Source organism: Ambystoma mexicanum, chromosome 12 (genome assembly GCF_040938575.1).
Source record: "Ambystoma mexicanum isolate Mex_15411 chromosome 12, UKY_AmexF1_1, whole genome shotgun sequence".
Classification (NCBI taxonomy): Eukaryota; Metazoa; Chordata; class Amphibia; order Caudata; family Ambystomatidae; genus Ambystoma; species Ambystoma mexicanum.
Window position 1 is genome coordinate 1,120,461,143 of NC_090936.1, and position 20,811 is coordinate 1,120,481,953.

Here is a 20,811-nt window from a genome sequence, read left to right on the forward strand (position 1 = left end):
ATCCGTCAGAACGTGCCACTGCCCCCTGACGTGGGACTGCTACCACCAGATGAGGAGGAGGAGGAGGTGGAGGAAGGAATGGCATAACAGCAACACGGTGCCGATGCACGGGAGGGACGTTCCGTGCGACAAGCATTGTTCGAGCAATATTTCTGAATCACAAGTCAGGTCAGCTGAGGGGGTGAGGGTGACAGGGCATTGGGCACTGGGTGTGGGGATACATGTACTACATGCACTGTGAGACATTAAAAGACACATGCACAATAATGAATGTCCACTCTGTATTTTAGGATAGACCAAACTGTGTATTGTATGATGATGTCCAAACGTGTACAACAGATCCTTCACCCTCACCCCCCTCCCCCCCAACTCCCACACACACCCTCACCCCCCTCCCCCTCCCCCCCAACTCCCACACACACCCTCAACCACCTCCCCCTCCCCCCCTACTCCCACACACACCCTCAACCCCCTCACCCTCCCCCCAACTCCCACACACACCCTCCCCCCCTCCCCCTCCCAACTCCCACACACACCCTCAACCCCCTCGCCCTCCCCCCACAACAACCCCACAATGTTCCCATCAGTGCAGCATTGGCCACATGTGTGTGGCTGCACGGTCAATGGGCACTGCCAGAGCCTGGGGCATCCCTTCCATTCCGGCGCATCGTGAGCAGTGACCTACGGACCGGGCTGGTCTGCGTGGAGGAGCTCTGGGAGGGTGGCACCTCCTGCTGGGGCTGTGGTCTGGGGGGTGCTGCCTCCAGGGCATCAGCAATCCTGCCAAGCATCTCACAGATGCGGTTTGTGCTGGTACTGATGATCTCGCGCAGGGCCTGAAGGTCATTATAAAGCACCAACCCTGATTCCCGGTTGTCCCGGAGAAACTCCTCTATCATGCCCGTGAGGTGCTGGCAGCGCACTGTTTCTGCAGCCGATGTGGGCAATGTGGTCGGCAGGCTTCGTGTTGTTGTGCCTGCAGGACTTTCAGGACTTCCTGCAGGGGAAGTGGGCTCATGACAGACAAGTGTATCCCCTTCGCCTGTGAGCCCTGGGCCGTCACTCGACCCAGGGTCGCTATGGGCAACCTGGCTGTACGAGGGAGTGTCTGGGCTCTGTACATAGTCATTGGGCTCCTCCACGTTGTCAATGGTGTTTGGTGATGTGCTGCCTGGCACATCGAGGATACACATGGCAGCATTCTCCCCTGACGCACTCGATTCCTCATGGTGCAGCGTGGGGATTGTGTCCCGCAGAACTGCAAGCATGTCCAGGGCCTCGGATGGGGGTTGTGTACCCTCCATGGGGGTTGCTGGGGCAGGTGGTGTGGCATGTGCCTTCTTCCTGCTTGCAGGTGTGTGCTGTCCCTTGCCTGTGCCCCGGGAGGTATTTGTCCGTGGGCCTTCCTGGTCCTCACTTTCATGACCGGTGCCTGTGGGGGGCAAGAGAGAGACGGCATGAGCAATGATCTGGAGGTCAGAATTACTTCCAGACAATGGTATTACGATGGGATAGCAGCGTTTTGGTGACATTTGGGTGCTGAGTGGGACTGTGATCTTTGCTTGGATGGGAAAAGCATACTGTCGGCAGGGTCACTCATGTTGGCGGAGTATTGTGGTGACTGACATTGACCAGCTTTTTGTGTGGCATGCCCAATATGGGTGTCAGCCTGGCACCTTACATCATCCTGGGTCCCAGTTGTTACGGCATCATTGGAGGGGGGGGGGTTTACCCAAACATGATGTGACTGCTTGACCAGCCCTTGGCGATGACTTGCATTAGGGATGCATGTACTGTTTACACTCATGGCACTCACCTGCGTCAGCTGATGAAGGATCACCGCAATCCATATCGCCGACACCTTCGATGGATTCTGTGCCCATCATCCCCGCACATGTTTCCTCCCAGGGCATCATTTTTATGGGTGAGGCTGGGCCTCCTCCTGTCTCTAGGGCCAGATTGCGGTTTGCTGAGAGGATGGCCCGCACCATCAGACGGAGGTCATCCCAGCGTTTGCGGCAATGCGTCGTGCTGCGGGGGGTGTTTCCGACAGCGCTCACCCTCTGCGAGACCAGCTCCCATATCTCCTTCTTCCTGAGGATGGTGGGCCTGCGCATGTCGCTGCTGAAAACAATCTCAGCATGTTCATGCAGAGTATCGACGAGTACCTGGAGCTCATCCTGGGAGAATTTCTCCTTCCTGATGCGCGCAGCACCCTTTTTCAATGCTTTTGGCATGATGCTGGTCTCTGGAGTCTATTTTGCCTATCACGATATGCCCACGAGTCCGGTATGGAGAGGATTGCAATGGATTGTGATTTTAAAGATGGCCGCCATGATGCTTCCCGTTCCTGTTCGATGACGTAATTTCCGTCTCCGGTTTTTACCGGTGCCCGTAATTTACGTTCATCGTTAATTACGGGCACCGCTATTTACGCACTACGTGGAGGGCGATGGTGTTAGTTACGTCTCGGTTGTTGTCGGTAAGGGGTTTGATGCGCCCTTTACCGGTATGGCGCTAGGGGGTTTACCGGCATGGCGGAAAGCTCGTGCCCGCGAGGTCGGAATATGGTGCTAATTACGCCCTGCTACCAACGCGGATACGGTATTTCCGCAATGCCAGTAAAGTCAGAAATTTAACGCGAACCTCGGAATGAGGCCCTTGAGTCTGAAGAAAAGGTTCCAGCTGGCTTCTGTTCCTGTTGTAGTTCCTGCAGATCCTGTTGTTCCTGCTCCTCAGTCGTGGGGACAAGAGGGAGGGTGTCTGGCACCTCCTGCACTATGGTTCAAAGGTCGGCGACAGCAATGGGTGCAATTCCGATCAGCGTCACTTTGCGGTTTTAGCTACTCGCTAATAGCACCACTGCGGTCCTTCAACACCTTGTGGGCTCCCTTCGCTTCTGGGGTCCAGCACTCTGTTGACATGGCTCAGGCTTGGAAGTCCTGCTTCGAGGGAGTCTGGAGGATCTTCCTGGAGCTCAGGTCCGACTAAAAAATGATAAACTTGTTTATGGAGATTCTGTACCTTGGCATTCGGTTCCAGCATCCGCGAAGAAGTACAGTCAGCAGGGAGAGGGTTTCCAGGCAAGTTCGTCTTGGGGTTGATTGGTTCCACCAACGCAAAGAGAGAAGTCGTCCTATGCAGGGCTTCTCTAGTCGCTCAGAATTCGGAGCTTCAGCAATGCAGCAGGGCTTCACCAGGCAAACCAACGGTCCAGGAGGTTACAGCAAGCTTCTCTTCCAAGTTCTTCTTTGGTTCCTTTGTCCAGTGGTCGACTCTGCCTTCCTTGCAAAAGACCCCGCCTTTTATGCAGGTTTATCCCAATCATTTGCAGCCTAGCTGTCACTCACACAGCAGGGTGCCTGTCTTACAAGGACAGCCAGCCGGCTAATCACCTTTGGGTGCATTCTAGTAATGAAGCCGACTAAGCACAGGGAGTTTCGGGAACCTCCCTCATTTCCTGCCCTGCCAGACATGCTGGACCCAGAAGCGGACTTCAGCAGTGAACCCTGCCAAAGACAAAACAAACAAAGGGACCAAACCTCAAGGAGACCTTTTCAACAAGAAATGTTGAAATGGCGAAAAAAGAAGACCAGGGCCATTTTGACAAAATGGGCACTCACGGGTGCAGTGCTGCAGCTGAGGAATCAGCCTGCGGTACAAACACACAATGGCAAGAAAAATAAACCACTTCCACCAGCCATTAAATGTGGAAAGGGTAACATAGAAAATGTTACATGAGAAAGTAGACAAAGGGGATACTAAGTAACCCCTCCAACACTCCACATAAGATGGTGTGTGCTGGGTCTACAAAGTAACAAAAAGTGTGTAAAGTCATTTTCACTTTACTGCTCTTGGAAACAGTAGTTTATCCAAGATAAGGTATTTAAACCTTTAGAGAAATCCAAAGCACTTCTCTGTGACTCTGCACTTAATGTGCTGTGTGTCACAATACATAAAGTGATGCCTATGGAGTTTGTCACACTCCAAAAACAAAGAGAATACAGGATCCAAATCAGATAACAACGCATGGGTGAGTGCGAAAAAGAGCTCACTCACTCCAAGGTTAAAATTAAAAAGTCCTAAAATCCTGGGGGTCTCTAAGGTAGAAAGGAATTAACACATTTCTGAGAATTCTCCCTGACATCGCTGCAGCAAAGGAGCAGCACATGTTTCGTGTGCGGCGACAGCCGGGCGCGGGTGCCGCACCATTCAGCCCATGTGGGCCGTCCAAGAGCAGATACACAATGATTTTAACCAGGCAATACAGCTTTAATGACTTGTCTGAAATATGCACCTGTAATTGCAAGCTCATCGCTTCTGGCCACTGCTACCAGGAAAGCTTTGTGATGGTAATGGACGGCCGTTCGCCAGCAGAGTGGCCCTGGCAGATCAATCAAATGGAAACCTGCTGAAGGCATCTTTAGGCTAAAACTTAACAAAACGCAGTGAGTGTACACTGAAATCAAACATGAGCCCAAAACTAATTGTTAATAATGTTGCTTAGCTTGCCTCACAAGGATCAGGTACTATGATAAAGTTGATTAAATGCAATTTCAACTGTAAGGGGTCATGCTTTCAAAACTAAGAGCTCAGTTGTCTGCGCTCTATAAAAAATCATTTGTCTGTCCATCAAGGCCTGGACTGCTTAGGTATAGGTATCACCTTCAGCCTGCCCATTAAGGAAAATGCCTCTCAGATAGCACAGCAAGTAGAGTGCTCGCTTTGACATCCACGCAGAGCCTGCCGATGCAGGTTCGAATCCCAGCAGGGCCAAACTCAGCCTTTCATCTTCCAGGGTCGATAAATAAGCACGGCACACGGTGGCTAGTAATAAGCAGCTCTCAAATACCTGAGGGTTAATAGTGTCATATAAATGTGAATTATTTTTATTATTGTGATTAGTCTGTATAAAGTCTCTCTTAAAGCACGCAGCATAAAAAGGACATCAACATTATATAAGAGCTAGGGATTTGACACATTGGGCCTCATTACACGGTAGGCGGTAGGGATTTACCGGCACCGGTAAAATACCGGTACCGGTAAATCCCTGCCGCCTTACTACGAGGTCCCTTAGCGGGTTGGAGTTTTAACGCTTGCTTTTTGCAGGCGTTAAATACCAACCCGCTAAGGGACCTCGGAGCTAATTACGGCACCGCAAAATTGCGGTGCCGTAATTAGCGCATTCCCCATTCCCATAGAGCCCTATGGGGCAGAAATGGGAATGGGGAAGGGCAATGGCGGAAGGGGGATTTACCGCCCCTCCAACCTTGGGATGGGGCGGTAAATCCCCTTTCCGCCAAGGCGGTGCCGGTATTTTACCGGCATGAGCCATGGCGCTAATAGCGCCATGGCTCACCGCCTACCGTGTAATGAGGCCCATTGTCAATCTAGAGGTAGACTGAAGCTGGATAAAGTTGTTTAAATGCAATTCCAACAGTAATGGCTCATACTTTCAAAACTACAAGCTCAGTTGTCTGTGTGCGCCATATAAAATCATTTATGCCGCCATCAATGCCGGACTGCTTTAGGTAGAGGTGCCACCTCCAGCCTGCCCATTAAGCAAAATGTCTTTAATTTCATCCAATCGAAGAGGTGGGAACTGTTGTGCTCACAAGCAGAAAAACCCCAGAAGCGCCAGCAAATAGAAAACAATTATGTGCACGGACCAGTGCACCAGGCAGCCAGCCACATACAGCCAGCCAGTGTGACTGCCTCTGAACAAGAGACGCTGTATGACCAGAGCTGAGCAAACATCAGCTCATACAGTTTCCAGCCCCAGCCCTGATTTTAAGTTAACACATGCAGCGTTGCTATAACGAAACCCCTGCGCCTCGCCTTGCTTCTGATTGTGGAGGGGATAATTGGCATTATATCCCCCTGTCTAGAATTGTGGGGGGATTTGTCCCACCTGACTCCCCATGTCCTACGCCCATGCTCTCTTTGATACCATAACACTGATCTAAGACCTATTGAATGCAATTGTAGTAAGTCAGTCAGTAAAGCTTTATTCAGGTTTGCCTTAAGCACACACATTCAAATACAACATAGATCTGTTGCGTACAAATTATTAGGTAACAAATCATAATGGGTATACATATAAAATGTGCAGTTCATAAAATGCAATCAATAAAAACCTACTGGAAAAAATAAATACCAAGAAAAGGTAGTCAGATAACTTGAGGCAGCGTCCTAAGAAACCAAGCATGGTGGATGCATTTGGCAACAAAATATACATCATTTACTATAACTGTGGATTTACATAAATGAATGGCTTCTTGCATGGTTTTAACAGATGCTTTTCTGAACAGTGGTAACAAATATGTCTTCCTCAGGTCACTGTAACACACACAAAGAGAAAGAAATGAGTGCCAAACTCTGGGTCTTGACAACACATTGGGCATTTTTCGAAATTGCCCCCATCCATCCGTGAGTAAAAGTCACTACCTGCAGTGTGCCAGTTCTTAACTCCAAAAATAGGATGCGCGCGTGGGCAGGTGTTATCAGATCTAAATATCTCTCTTCATCTAATACCGATTTCGAGGATAGATAGACCAGCCGCACTTTCAAATTCAAGCACGTGGTAATAAGACATTCTTGGGTGTACCATTTCCAAACTGCTTAATCTCTCCTTTTAAACCACTGGGCAGTTTGTGCGGATTATGCAGATTATGCCATATTTCTTCCATATCTGTCCGTTTAAATTGTTGCCTAACGTGGACCGACCATTGGAGTGAACTTCCACCAGGGTGGATCAACAGATCTAAATATGGTTCTTTGTACTTTGCGAGCTCAAGTGACCCCCAAACCCTGATCCAATAGATGACAGGTTTCCATGCCAGCTGGTAGGTAATAGTGTCAAGCCCACATTCCATTAACAGAGGGGCACTTGGGAAGCTATACAGAAATCTAAGTAGCTTTTACAGGAATGTGTTCTCTGCTACTAACAATTTTCAGACAGTTAGAGTGGCCCCATATCTCGGCTCCATAGAGTACTACTGGTGCAGACTGAATGGAATAGATATCGATGGCAGGGGACATAGCTCGCTCTCTGTGGGAGATGAAACATTTCTTGAGGCCACCGCTGTTTCTTTCTAGAATGGTCTGTGACCTATTGGACTCGGCTGCCCATTAACCTGTGTCCGTAAACCTCACTCCTAGGTAATAGTAATAAGTAACTTGTTCCAGGACGGTACCACTGATATCCAAGAAAAGGCTTGGTTCTCCTTGGTGTGAAAACCAAGGCCTTGGTTTTAGTCCTATTGAGCGTCAGGCCTAGCTGTGATCACTTAAGGATAACACGCTCCAGGCAACTCCTGATCCCCGTAGGTGATGTAGCCAGCAATCTGGCTTGAGTAATCTGCAAAAGATAATGCTGGCTAAACATCAGTACTAGGTTTTGGAGGGTCCAGCTGATCTCCGGGTCATTCTACCACCAGATCCAAGATACTTTCATTAATATAAAGGCCGAACAGGAGCGGGGCAAAGACACAGCCTTGCTGTATGCCTCTGTTGACTGAAAACTGCTTGGTATTTTCCGCTTCCGGGCTCCCCCTCACTACCACTGTGTTGTTGGAGTAGAGTTCGGCATTTAAAGATACCAGTTTGGCCGGGAACCCACACTTCAAGAGAACCTGCCATAGCTGGGTGCTGGGTACACTGTCAAAGGCGGTCTGCAGATCAATAAACAGTGTAGAGGAGGAGACAAGTACTCCCATTCCAACTGCCCCATGTACATTGCCTGAAACGTATGAACCAAAGTATGTGACGTATGCTGAACAGTTAAACCAGCAAAGAGAAGAGCATGGGCTCTGTTCAGTCCCCATAAGAACACCTATACCTAAGAGAATATGGGAGGTTAAGTACCCATTGAGGAAACCATACCTGCATACAAGACAATATGATGGCCATTTGAACGAGCTTCCTGAAGAAGCAAAGAAACTAAATGACATGGATGAATGGTGACATCATACAAAGTTGAATCAACACCTATATAGAAAGATAAACAGACCAGAGAGGCAGACGATTTATAAAGTACAAGAAGATGCCAAGGATCAGTGACATCTTGGGATGAAGATGAAGAAACTTATGCCACAGACCTGATGAAGATACTTAGATAGTTGAAACACGTTCAGATGCAATGGAACGCAAGCAGCAAAGCAATCATGAAGCTAGCTTCATGCTTTTAAATAGATTAGGCCGCGGCAAGCGCCAACATATACATATATACCTCAATAGATACAAATGGACAAATAAAGAATAAATGTTTCCACTACGTATAAAGCAGTACTGAACAAGCAAGAAGGCCTTATTCATTTTCACAGTTGAGAAAAGCAATTGAATTAAACAGAATAATAGTGCAGCTAAGGAGTTCACTGAGCCAAGAAAGCCAATGTCTTCTCAAACTGGAGTTGGCTGACATTGGATACAATTAACGTGAAAGAACAGAAGCTCCTGTTCAGAGAGGTCAAGCAAAAACAAAAGACTTCAGAGGACTATTGAAAATAAAATCAAATACACTAAAATGCTAACGTTCATCGTGTCCAATCATGTGATAGAGGGAAGTTGGACGAGCAAGATGATCACGCCTACGCACGGAAGCCGGCTAGTACCTATACTCCCTAAAAATTCTCAGAGGACAGTACAAACTCAAGGCCAACTTCAAAGTACTAATTGACACTGGACCATTGAGGTGATGATGGATGATATTTTAATTGGTGGGTCCGCACCTGGTTGTTCAGTCTACGTGCTGCTAAGTAGGTAGGAAAAGTACGGACAGGGGTTTGAAGCCAACCAATTGTAGGGGACCACGTAGTTGGGGGTCCTGTAGTGTGTGTAGCCAATGGAACGTCATACATTTAGTGACGTTCATAGTGGACATTTTGAAGGAGGGCTTTGTTGCCCCACCTGATGTTAACTATCCAATTGCCTCTTTCTGTTACTCCATACAGATATAGAATCTATGCTTAGTTATTCACTTAGAACCAATCCCACCTCCCGATAGGTTTTAGTAGTTTGCCACGTAGGATGACGTTGGTAATGACGCAGGTCAGCACATCATTGATGACCACTTTTGGGTACAAAAGCCCACATTTTTTATGAAGTAGTTAGAGTCAGAGTATTGAGTGATTGCTGGTGTTTGTTGTACTCCCTGCTTTAAGATATTTGACATTAAAACAGACTAACTTTGCCTAACTATTTGTGTGATCTTGATTATTGATGTATGAATAAAATCTGCATCCCCATCTATCTCCAGGGTACCGCTACTCCTCTTAAAGGGCTGGAAGCCTCCAGTTCAACAGCATAGACCTGCATACGTTTCAGAACAGTGAATTACTGCAAGATGGTAGACAAGCGAAACACTGGTCTACTGTGCTTAGCCCTTGCTTAAAACCGGCCAGTAATTGGCGATATTAGCCCATTGCTAGTCACCCAATCATGGAGGTGTTGTAGGACCACCCTGGCAAATAATTTCCCCTAAGTGTTGTTGGGGGAGAGGTTGCTATTTTTGCACCCCCTCACCATTCCTATAGCAAAGAGATGTGTGAGCTTAGGAGAGAAATGCCCCACCCCCATGACGATCACCCACACCTACTAATTATAAGAAACAAACAAATAAGCAAGTCTTTGTCATAGCCTAGCAACTCCATTTTGTGTCACACTAGATGCCATATTATACTAGGCCTGAGAATAATCTCTCAGTAATCACAACTCTCCCTTCCCGGTGCCTTGTACAGACAGTCTAAGCCACCTCTGCCTCCTGCCAACTCCACACGAGCCTTGTTTTCATGCAAATCCAGCCATTCATTGTTTAAATGTTTAGTATCACTTCATAACAAATGAGCTCATTGCACGGTGTGAGACCAGAGCAGGCCACAGCTCATGTGCCCATCCATCTCCACCAACCTGCCCATGCCCCTTAACCCCCACACTGCCAGGCCATGGTCCACCAGTCCCTTTCCCCTCTGCTCTTTGATGTAGATACACATCTGGCCCCTCAATTGCCCATTCAAGGACACCCACCATAGCCTTAATCCCATGGACCAGTATATCCTCCCTAAAACTACCATATGTCCATCTGTATCATGAGGCATCAGGTAGATAAATCCCACAGGGGGAGACACCTGGGAAAGTGGCCACGTGTTTTATAGACCCCTGAGAGCAGGGGTCGGAATGCCAATATATCTGCCAATGGCCTGAAAGTACCCCCATTCATGCAATGACTGTTATATTTGCCATTTGTCTTATGCAATCAGTTCCTGTTGTTAATTTAGATAGATAGCATTGTAGCACCTCTCTGCCCTGACCTTCACCGCATCGATGAACCCAGCTGACCACGTGAACTGTGACTGACGAAGAGACAGCAACAAATGGAACCCAAACAACCCATATGGAGCTGGGATTAGTATTCGTACCTAGCCAATCGATTCTGTTAGTTTGTTACCAATATGTGATGTCACTCATGACGCTTGGTGCCTTTTCAATGTGCTGCCCGTGTATCTGTCGGCAGAAAGCTCTCAGGCAGCAGAGTTCTTTGCTTGCAATTTATCTAATATAAATGTTTTTACTTGCAATTCATCTCCTGGTCTTATTGCGTTGTGGGGTGTGTCCATTATTTGGTCTTGGATATTATGTGCTGTGTTGGGTGTGTGCCTACAGCATCAAGCGTTGAGGTGGGTTTGTAGTTGCCTGGGTTTTCTCTCTCCCCTTTTTTATATATGGGTACTATCTCCTCCCGGTGCCATGATTCTGGGATGCCATTACAGCATGCCACTGCTTGGCATAGCCTTGCTAGTATCAGTGCCCAGATTTCAGACTCATCCTTCAAAATGTCAACCAGGATTCTTTGATGGCCTAGGCCCTTCCGCCCCTTGGCATTCACTAAAACCTTTCTAACAGCTGCCATGGATATAATAATAGGTGGCCTGGTACAGTCAATTAATGGTGGTCCTGCATCAGCTGATCCCACTAGATCCAGAGAGCCTCATCTTGGTATAGTCCACGGAAATGGGAAAACCATTCTGCTTCGGTTATCATACAATGACGCCTGCTGTTGCATTCCTTAAGATCTGGCACGAGAGCCCAGAGGTCCTTGTTGTCCTTGTTAAGGGTGGCTTCATTAAAGGCTTTGCATTCAGATTTCAGGAATACCATTTTCCTGGACTTCACTTAATTTTTGTAGATACTCCTCTCAGCAAGACTTCCTTGTTCACCTTTCCAATCATTGTAAGGTATAGCATGAGCTCCTTCTTTGCCTGCCAACACAAGTTATCAAACTACACAGGTTTCTGCCCCTTTCTCTGTTTGGAAGAGATTACTAGGATAGAGAAACAGGGACCAAGCACAGAGGTCAGGGGGCCATATTCAGCCAATTCCTCATTATCCCCCCTACGATGGTCCCATAAATATTCAATAAAAGGGATGATTGAGTGGTATATGGAGTGTTTTAACCCAAACGTCAAACTTTTATCCCATTTGACAACCCTTTTGGAGTTCCCAGATATCTCTAAATTCACTGAGGCCACACTACCAACAACCGGCTTGGCTTGTCCACCATTTTAATAGGAGGGGTTTAAGTCACTGTCCGCACGGTCAAGGATAGAGAACTCTTCCACTTTGGCTCAGTCACACATCGCAACCAGGAGGTAATCTGTCCTAGAGGAGCATTCAAAGCCAAAGAAGGTATCCTTCCCTGGCCTATCTTCTACACACCTTCCATTGCAAGCCCTTAAATTTAGGGCATACAGGATATGTTCTGACTCCAAGGTGTACTTGTGTGCCCAGATGGGAAAACTGGCTTCTATGGGAGGGATCTCCCAAGCAACAGCCCCATCCTCCCATAGTCCCTCCATTTCTTGAAGGGGATCAAACTGGAGAGTAAAATCCCTTCCGACAATGATAGTAAGGGGGCTCAGCACCTTAGACTCCGAACTGGTCACTAAATCGTGCAGTAAATTTAATGTCCCCCCTCAATTTCCCCAATAGGTTGGTGCCATAGGGTCTGTTATATCCATAAAAAATATTAGTAGGGTCAGCCCCTCTGTGTTTGTACCGACGATCAATTGCAAGCCCTGGGTGCTTTCACCACTCATTTTCAATTCCCAACCAATGCAATTTTAGCTACTAATTCAAACAATTTTAGGGGATTTAATGGGGGCTAGTCAGTGCACAAGAAACAGATCATAAAATATCTGATGAAGGAATCCCATTGTGGCACAAGTGTACAGCTACTGAATCAGACAATATGTGTCAGAGAAGGCAAACGTAAAAAAATACCTGTTCAAAATAAGAGTGAATTGAGGACAGATCATATCAACCAAGGATAAAGGAACATTCACTAAACAGCAACTGACTCAGAGTCCTGCACTACTAATTCATGAATATAACCATCCTTTAGCGAGAAATGAATACACAAATTGAGCAAATGCAACAATCAGTACAAAGACACAATCCCAAACCCAAATCGAATTTTACCAAATCAACGCACATAGAAACAAATACCCAAAGTGCAAAGAGCAAAGACAAACTGACTCAATGAACAGCACATTCCAGAAATCAGCAGTAAAAATGCTTTATTAAAAAAAGAAAAATATGTCACCACCATTGTACGTGTTCAAAGTAAACGATGTCCATGTTGCTCTTGCACCTACAAAACAAAGAAACTATGGAGCACTGAAACCCCTACATAGTTTCATATAATCCATTTTCTGATACCTATATCATGAAAACACCTTCATAAATCAGCACAGCCACCTTTGGAGCAAATAATGCCCACTCAAAAAGTGTAGAAGTATCACCTATATCCCACTTATCTAACCTCTGCCCAGCTGACATCATGCTATATTTTCATACACTTGTATATTGTCACGAAAGAGGATGCACGTGATTATTTAGTTAATGAAAATTTCGAATTAAAAATCACGCATTTGAAATGCCCATAATGAAATAATCATGTATATGTCCCCGCCCCGCTATCCCTCCACCCTGAACCCTCCTACCCTTAAAACGTACCTTCTGCTCCTCACTTACCTGCTGTTCCTCTGCAGGGCTCTTTCCCTGGTGTTGGGGGTTACTGGCGCCCCTCCAGTGCTGTGCGCAAGCCCCGGCTCCCCCAAGGACTCAGCTGCACACGTCCTTGTGGTTCGGGCTTCCCGGTCGCTCTGCGTGGCGGGGAAACGCCCCGTTTATTTATACTGCACGCGGCGGCGTGCAACGTCACACCCCCGCGTGCACACCCCGTCATCGGGCAGCGCCACACTCCTCCTTTTTCGGGAGGACAAACAACAAACATTGAAAACTATACACTGCAAACCAAAACACTATATGTCTATAACACTTCACATGTCCCGTTCTGAAAAACCCCTTTATTAACATCCACCCGGGTCCCCTTACTTAACCGTTCCCATGGTCAGGATGATCAGATACATGTCCCAGAACATAATCGCTGAGGTGAGCAGTTTCCCTCGCCCAGTCCTCTGGGGGTACCTCCTACTCACCTCCGGCAAGGGTAATCGGTCCACAGGCATTCCCCTCACCGGGGACTTGGGCAGACATGGTGATTCTCCTTCGTCCTCAGGGACGACCTCCAGGTCCAGATCAGGGGGTGGATCAGTCCTGGGATCCCAGCAGCTTCTTAAAGAAACTCACGTTGCGAGTTACCTCAGACCGGCCATCCGATGCAGTCACCATGGATCCCTTGACCGCAACAACGTCCAATGGCTCCGGCTCATACGGTAGGGAGAGCTTCCCATGGGGATATCTATTTCGAATGAGGACCTCATCGCCCGGCTCCAGCCGCTGTGGGTGAAGTCCCCTCCGAAGGTTCTCTTGCTCGATCCTTATTTGCCAGTCAGCCTCGACCTGTTGATTGTCAATCACCCCCAGTTCTTTCTCTCCCACCTCAGGTAATAGTCCCTGAGGACACCGCTTGAACAACGCCTCTGCTGGGGCCACTCCCGTGGATGCATGTGGTGTGGTACGGTACACCCTCAAGAACTGATAGAGGGCTCTCTGGAGGGACTGTCCTTGGCCCTGGGTGATCCGAAATGTCTTATTTAAGGTTCTCATCATCCGTTCTGCCTCACCATTTGTCCTTGGCCAGAGAGGCAAGATCTTCCTGTGCACCACCCCATAGCTCTCCATCAGTTCGACGAACCGTTCACTCTGGAACGGTGCCCCGTTATCTGAGCACACCGTATGTGGGAAACCATGGGCCGCAAACACCTTTTCCATGGCCACCACGACATGCTCAAATGCCACTGACTCTACGAACTCCACCTCGGGGTACCTCGAGTATTCGTCAACCAGCAAAAGGAAGTGGGTGACCATCGTGGTGGAGCCAAGGTCTGCATGAACGACCTCCCACGGGTTCGTCCCTCGGGGCATCGCCTCTATGACAGGTTCCCGCTGCAGGGGTAATGCCGCCTGACACCAAACGCAGGCTACCACGAAATCGTCCACCTTCCGCTCCAATTCCGAGAACCACACTTTCAGTCTTAGGTGTGCTTTGGTCTTGGCCGCGCCCTGGTGACCACGGTGTGCAAGGGCAATCACCTCCCCCACCTTTGACTGGAGCACCACAATTCGATCTCCCCGGAGTAGGAGGCTGGATGTTGAGAACTACAGCTCCTCCCGGACCTTCCATAACTGCTCCAGTCCAGTTTAGTATCTTGAAACACTCAAGATCTGCTGCAGCTGTCTCAAGTTCCTTTAAGGGCATGGCATTCGGGGTGGCCGCCTCCACCACCACCCGGACATGCGCTGTTCGGCCTCCTCCGCACAGGTGTCATAGTCCTCCGCACCAGGCGCCGCCGGGTGTCTAGAGAGATAGTCCGCCGCATTGTTCGCCCCCGGCCGATACACCAGGGTGACTCCATATTCCAAAAGGGCGAGCATCCATCTCTGAATTCGTGCTGGCGGCTTGGAGGAACCCGCCAGGATGGGAATCAACGGTTTGTGATCCGTCACCACCGTCACCAGGCATCCAAGAACGTAGAGCCGGAAGTGCCTGCAGCCCCAAAGTACGGCCAGCGCCTCACGCTCAATCTGCGAGTATCGCTGCTCTGCCTCCGAAAGCGCCTTGCTGGCGTATGCCATTGGGCGGACACCACCATCATGGTCGATCTGTGTCAGCACAGCGCCCAAACCAAACGGACTGTCATCGACAATGATCTCCGATGGAAACACAGGATCAAAGAAGGCCATGGTGTCCTCTGCTGCCAGGGCGCCCCTGATGTCATCAAAGGCCGCTTGTTCAAGCGGGCCCCAGTTCCAAATGGTGTCTTTTCTTGTCAGCGCCCTGAGTGGTTCTGACCTGGAGGCAAGATTCTGGATGAATCGTCCACAGTAGGTAACCATGCCCAGGAAACTCCGCACATCCGACACAGATTCTGGAGGCTGCGCCTTTCTGATGTCCTGGACCTTCTTAGGATCAGGTGACACCCCCCTTCCTTAAACACAAAGCCATAGAATTCTATGGATGGTCGCAGAAATTCACACTTCTCCTTGTGGAGGGTGAGGCCCAGGGACTGCAGTCTCTCAAATGTCTTTGCCAGGCGTCTCAGATAGTCTACCTCCGTTCTGGGAAACACCAAGATGTCATCGCTGATATTCAGGACGCCCTCCAGGTCTGCTAGGGTGCCCTTGATGATGTTTTGAAACACCTCTGCCACCAAGGACACCCTGAAGCTCAGTCTTTTGTAACGGTACAGACCTCGGTGGGTGGTAAAGGTAGTAATGTACTTCGAATCAGGGTGGAGGACGACCTGGTGATATCCCGCTCGGAGGGCCAATTTCGAGAAAAAGCGAGCACCTTGTACCTCGGCAATGATGTCATCTATCGTCGGGGTGAGCTGTCTTTCTCTTTTGATTGCTTTGTTCGGCAACCTCATGTCCACACAGATCCGGACGGCATCAGGTTGTTTGGGCTTTCGTGCCACCACGATTGGGGATACCCAGGGAGTTGGACCCTCCACCTTCTCTATGATGTCGAGATTGACCAAGTTGTCCAGCTCCTTATCGACATGTTCACGAAGGTGAAACGGTACCCTGCGATGTTTCAGGGCGATGGGCTGCACGGATTCGTTAATGTGCAGCCTCACTGGATCGCCAGCCATCTGTCCAATCCCTTTGAATAGTGCGGCATATTTCTCCAGCAAGTCATTGATGTCCTCTAGATAGACGGAATACGCAAAGCTGACAATGCCAAGGGCCTCTGCCGCTGCACAACTCAGCAAGGTGTTGTTGCTCACTGGTATCACATAGAACTATGCAGTGATTTGGGATCCATCGTGCTCCACCTTCGCCACAAAGACGCCATCTAATGGGATAGGGTCAACGCCACCAAACGCGAAGATGCTGGCCTTGGGTGCGACCAATTTGGGAGGCGGGTCCATGGCGTCATAGTGTCCACGGGCCATCACATTGACAGACGCCCTCATGTCTACCAGGACCGGGACTGGAGAATGGTTTACCTCCACCACACATCGTGGTTGCCTCCTGTTCTTTCCTTTCAGGACCTCCACACTTGAGACAAAAAAGATGTTTTCTTCCTCATCTTTGTCAGCCTCCTCTGCCTGAACATCCTCTTCGCCCTGGTCTACTTGAGCGACGTTGGGCGGTCGGCCCTGGCGACTAAAGATGGGCCAGGTTGGGCCTCGCGGCACCAGCACAGGCATTGCCGCCTTGCACACCATTGAGAAATGGTCTGGTAGCCCACACCGTCCACAACTCTTTCCGGCCGCAGGGCATTCCGTTGGGTGGGGCAGGTCGTAACCACACTTCTGGCAAGACTCGCCTGCCCTCCCACCTCTGTCTCAGGGGCCACTCAGGGGTCTTCTGGTGCCCCTGCCACCGCACCACATCGCACACACCTCTTCGGTTTTGATGGAGCACGACCCAGCCTCCATTCTCACTGCCCTCGCCTCAGACACCTCATGGCACCTCCCCAGTTCAAGGATGCGTGGGAGTGTGATTCCAGGCTCCCTTAGCACTTGTCGCCTGAGCTTTCCTGAAGAACACGCCTGTATGAGCATGGTCCTGATCATATCTTCAGCATCACCCCATGCGCAAACCAACGACAGGCGCCTCAGGCGTCCATAAAAAGTGTCCAGAGTCTCGTCCTCCTTCTGTTTGGCGGATAGCATCACAAAGCACTCATAGTCCGCATTGGCTAGAGGTAGAAAATGTGCTTGAAGGGCGGCCTTCGTCTGACCGTAGGACCCATCCCCCAGCGGAAGAGACTCAAACATTTCCTGAACTGAGGGCCCTGCTGAATATAGCATGGTCGCCAGTCTGGAGTCATCATCAGCCACTTGAGCGGCTCGAAAGTACATGTACAGGTGGTCGACCCACCTCTTCCATCTGGGCCCCAAGCTGGAAGATGGGCCCGACACATCAAACTCTGGAATTGGCTGCAGGGCCGCCCATGCACAAGGCTGGGCCATAGCTGGAGGAATCTGTTGGAGAATGGGTACCACTGCCGGCTGCACAGGAGGTAGCGGACCTGGAGGACCTGCCTGCCCACCCAGAGGCTGCTGCACCTGCAGTCCTGCTGCTGCTGCTGGTGCACCGTCTTGTTCCTCAGTGTCACTCATGAGCTCGAGCGCACAGGCACCCCCAGTGTGGGAGATGGGGGCCGCAACTCGGACTCAAATCGTCACCAGGGAGGAAAAACAGTCACTGCAACACACCTCTGTGATGACGAAGAGGATGAAGATGGTTCCAGCCTGATGACGAAGCATTGAAGTCACTGCAGCACACCTCTGTGATGATGAAGAGGACGAAGAAGGCTCCAGCCCTCGACTGTTCCAAAAATGGAGGCAAGAAGAATAATGGGCTATGGAGGCCCAGCCCTCCTCCTTGCTTGCACTCGATGTAGGAGACCCAAAAAAATGAAAAAATCACAAATTGGGCACATGTGTGTGTAGGTATAGTTGCCTGCTACCAGAGGTTCCAATAATTCGGTCTGGATTCACTTCAGAGCTCAAACCGGAGCCTCGTGAAGTTCCACGGCCTGAAAGACAAAATGGCCGCCAGCCGCGTGGGTGATGCAGTACCCGCGGCCTGAAATGAAGTCATGATCCGACCTCGTTTCGGTGAAAAAAAATTCATAAATGATCACCGCTGGGCCCGGGCATCGTCTCCCCCACTCGTCGTCACTGTTGGGGGTTACTGGTGCCCCCCAGCGCTGTCCGCAAGCCCCGGCTCCCCCAAGGACTTAGCCGCACACGTCCTTGTGGTTCGGGCTTCATGGTGGCTCTGCGCGGCCGGGAAACGCCCTGTTTATTTATACTGCACGTGGCGGTGTGCAACGTCACGCTGCCGCGTGCGCGCCCCATCATCGGGCAGCGCCACACCTGCGACGCAAGTTCCGCCTCCCAATTGAGGGGCGGAACTTCCACCTCAGGGTTCATTTAAAAAAAAAAAATCTTTATCACCTGCTTTCCTTTTAATGGAAGTGGGGGGCACCTCTGAAGTACCATATTGTCGATCAAGGTGGATCGAAGGACACCCCTGCAACCTCTGCTCACATTGATCAACAATATGGTTTTACATTTTTTTTCCTATGCCGAATTCTGCATTTTTGCCCGTTCTGATTCTTTTTTTTCAAAATGTTCTGTGGCACCCCACGAAAGATAGACTTGATGATGCAGTTTGCAGAAGCACGTGTGGGCAATTTTCAAATCCGGAAGAGGGTGCACAGATGTGGAAATTTCCATAAGCAAAGAACACCATCACACCGCACAAAGCATAAAGGTATGCACTCCTGTCGTCTCAATAATTACTTTGCTCAAAATATCCATCACATGATTGAGGACATTATGAAGCCTAAAATAGCATCACCAAATGTGATGTCACCAGAGCTGTGATTGATCATTGTTCTATGCTGCTGTAGAACGGAAATACTACAAGTCTGTGTAAACACCCTGCACATATTCCAGCCCTCCTCATTAAAGCATCATGGCCCAATCACAGAGGCGCTAACGCTGCCTATAGCACAATACAGTACCTTTCATCACTCCAAAGAGTACATCATAGTGGCCAAGGGGGACATAACGACATGGGGTATTCACCTACTACCAACTGAAGGGGTGCACCTGTCTAACCATAGAGCTGCTTTGTGATGCACACCTAGAGTTCACCACCATCCAACAGATTACCTTGAATATGGCATAATGCTTCGATATCAGAGACCAATTGGGTATCAAATTGCTATAGGTATTGTGTCCTGTTAGCTAAGTCAGTACTACAAAATGCTTGCAATCTCCAAGCATACAATATCGACCTCTCATCCAAACAACTGCCTAACACTGTATATACCTACTAACAAAGAGTACTTGTCCTTACGGCAAAATCATCCAGCTACTTCCTTTCCTTACAGGATGTCGACGGAAGATACAGCTCATGGCACTATTCAACAAACCCACTACAATAGTGATTAGGCAATACAACTGGGCCCATGTGCACACCCGGAGTAACATCAATTGAATGTCTAATGATTACATTCTGAAGCAAAGTCGCTCAACTACTGACCTACTTCAAATGTACGTACGATGAAATAAAACTCATATGCACTCCTAGGATATAAATAGAATGTAGTGACCATCATATTTAAGAATGTTAGAAGGTGCAGGGGAGAGGTAAACAACTCTGGCAGTGGGTCGTGTATTCACTAGGCGACAGAAACCGGTGTCCACGGACTGTGCAGCACTCACGTTCCCTGCACACCGTGTATGTTTGTATAAACAATGTTTATTGGTAATAATTCATATATCATTTAGACCAAACAACTTCAGAAGAAAAATTCTGAAAAAAAAATGCAATGTTAGAGTTATGATAGTGAAAAACAAAAGGGTTTTATATGTCCAAGCCTGCCATAGTAAATGTTCCGTGAATGTTTAAAACACATTATATACATGCATCAAATTTCATCACAATTCATCAAGTGCATATATATTTCCATGTGCAAATAGGTGCTCACCACGTTTTGGGGTGAGAGTCCCTTCATCAGGAGCAACGTGTTCAATGTTCTTCTCAAAGCAACAGTTCACAGCGATCCATAGTGTAACATAGGGCCTCATTCCGAGATTGGAGGTAGCCATGGCGCTATTTGCGCCATGGCTGCCTCCAATACCGGGTCCGGCACCGATCTGGTTCAATGGGGATTTACCGGTACATTCCAACCCTGGAGGGAACGGTAAGTCCCCATTGAACCAACCATTCCCCATTCCCATTTGAGCCCCCATAGTGCTCAATGGGAATGGGGAGGGCGCTAATAACGGGCTCGCGAATTGCAGGCCCGTTATTAGCGCCCTGGTCCCTTAGCGGGACCCGTAAAGGTCGTGTGGTCAGACCACACGTCCTTTACGGTTCCCGCTAAGGGACCTCGGAATTGGGCGGTAAGGGATTACTGGCAGCGGTCTCCTTACCGGTGTCCGGTATCCCTTACCGCCAAACTTGTAATGACCGAAGGGAGATGTATTAGCCGTTATGGTGATTTAAGTATTCATTCAACATATTATGGCTCTTATGTTTCCAATTGGACATTCATCTGGTAAGAATTTGTAGGTGGAGAGGGAAACGTCAGTTCAATTATTGCCACTATTCCTATTTTCTTTATTTATTTATTGTATATATCACAGCATTATGTGTTTATTATTCTGTATCAACTGATAGCTATGCATGCACTCCTAGGGGTTATTCCCATCAGATTGTGAGCATGTATACCGCTCTGTGGGACTTGCTTGGCAAGAATTTGGTCCACACCAATTTGGATCATATTATTAATGATAAGGCAGAGGTGACGTCCTC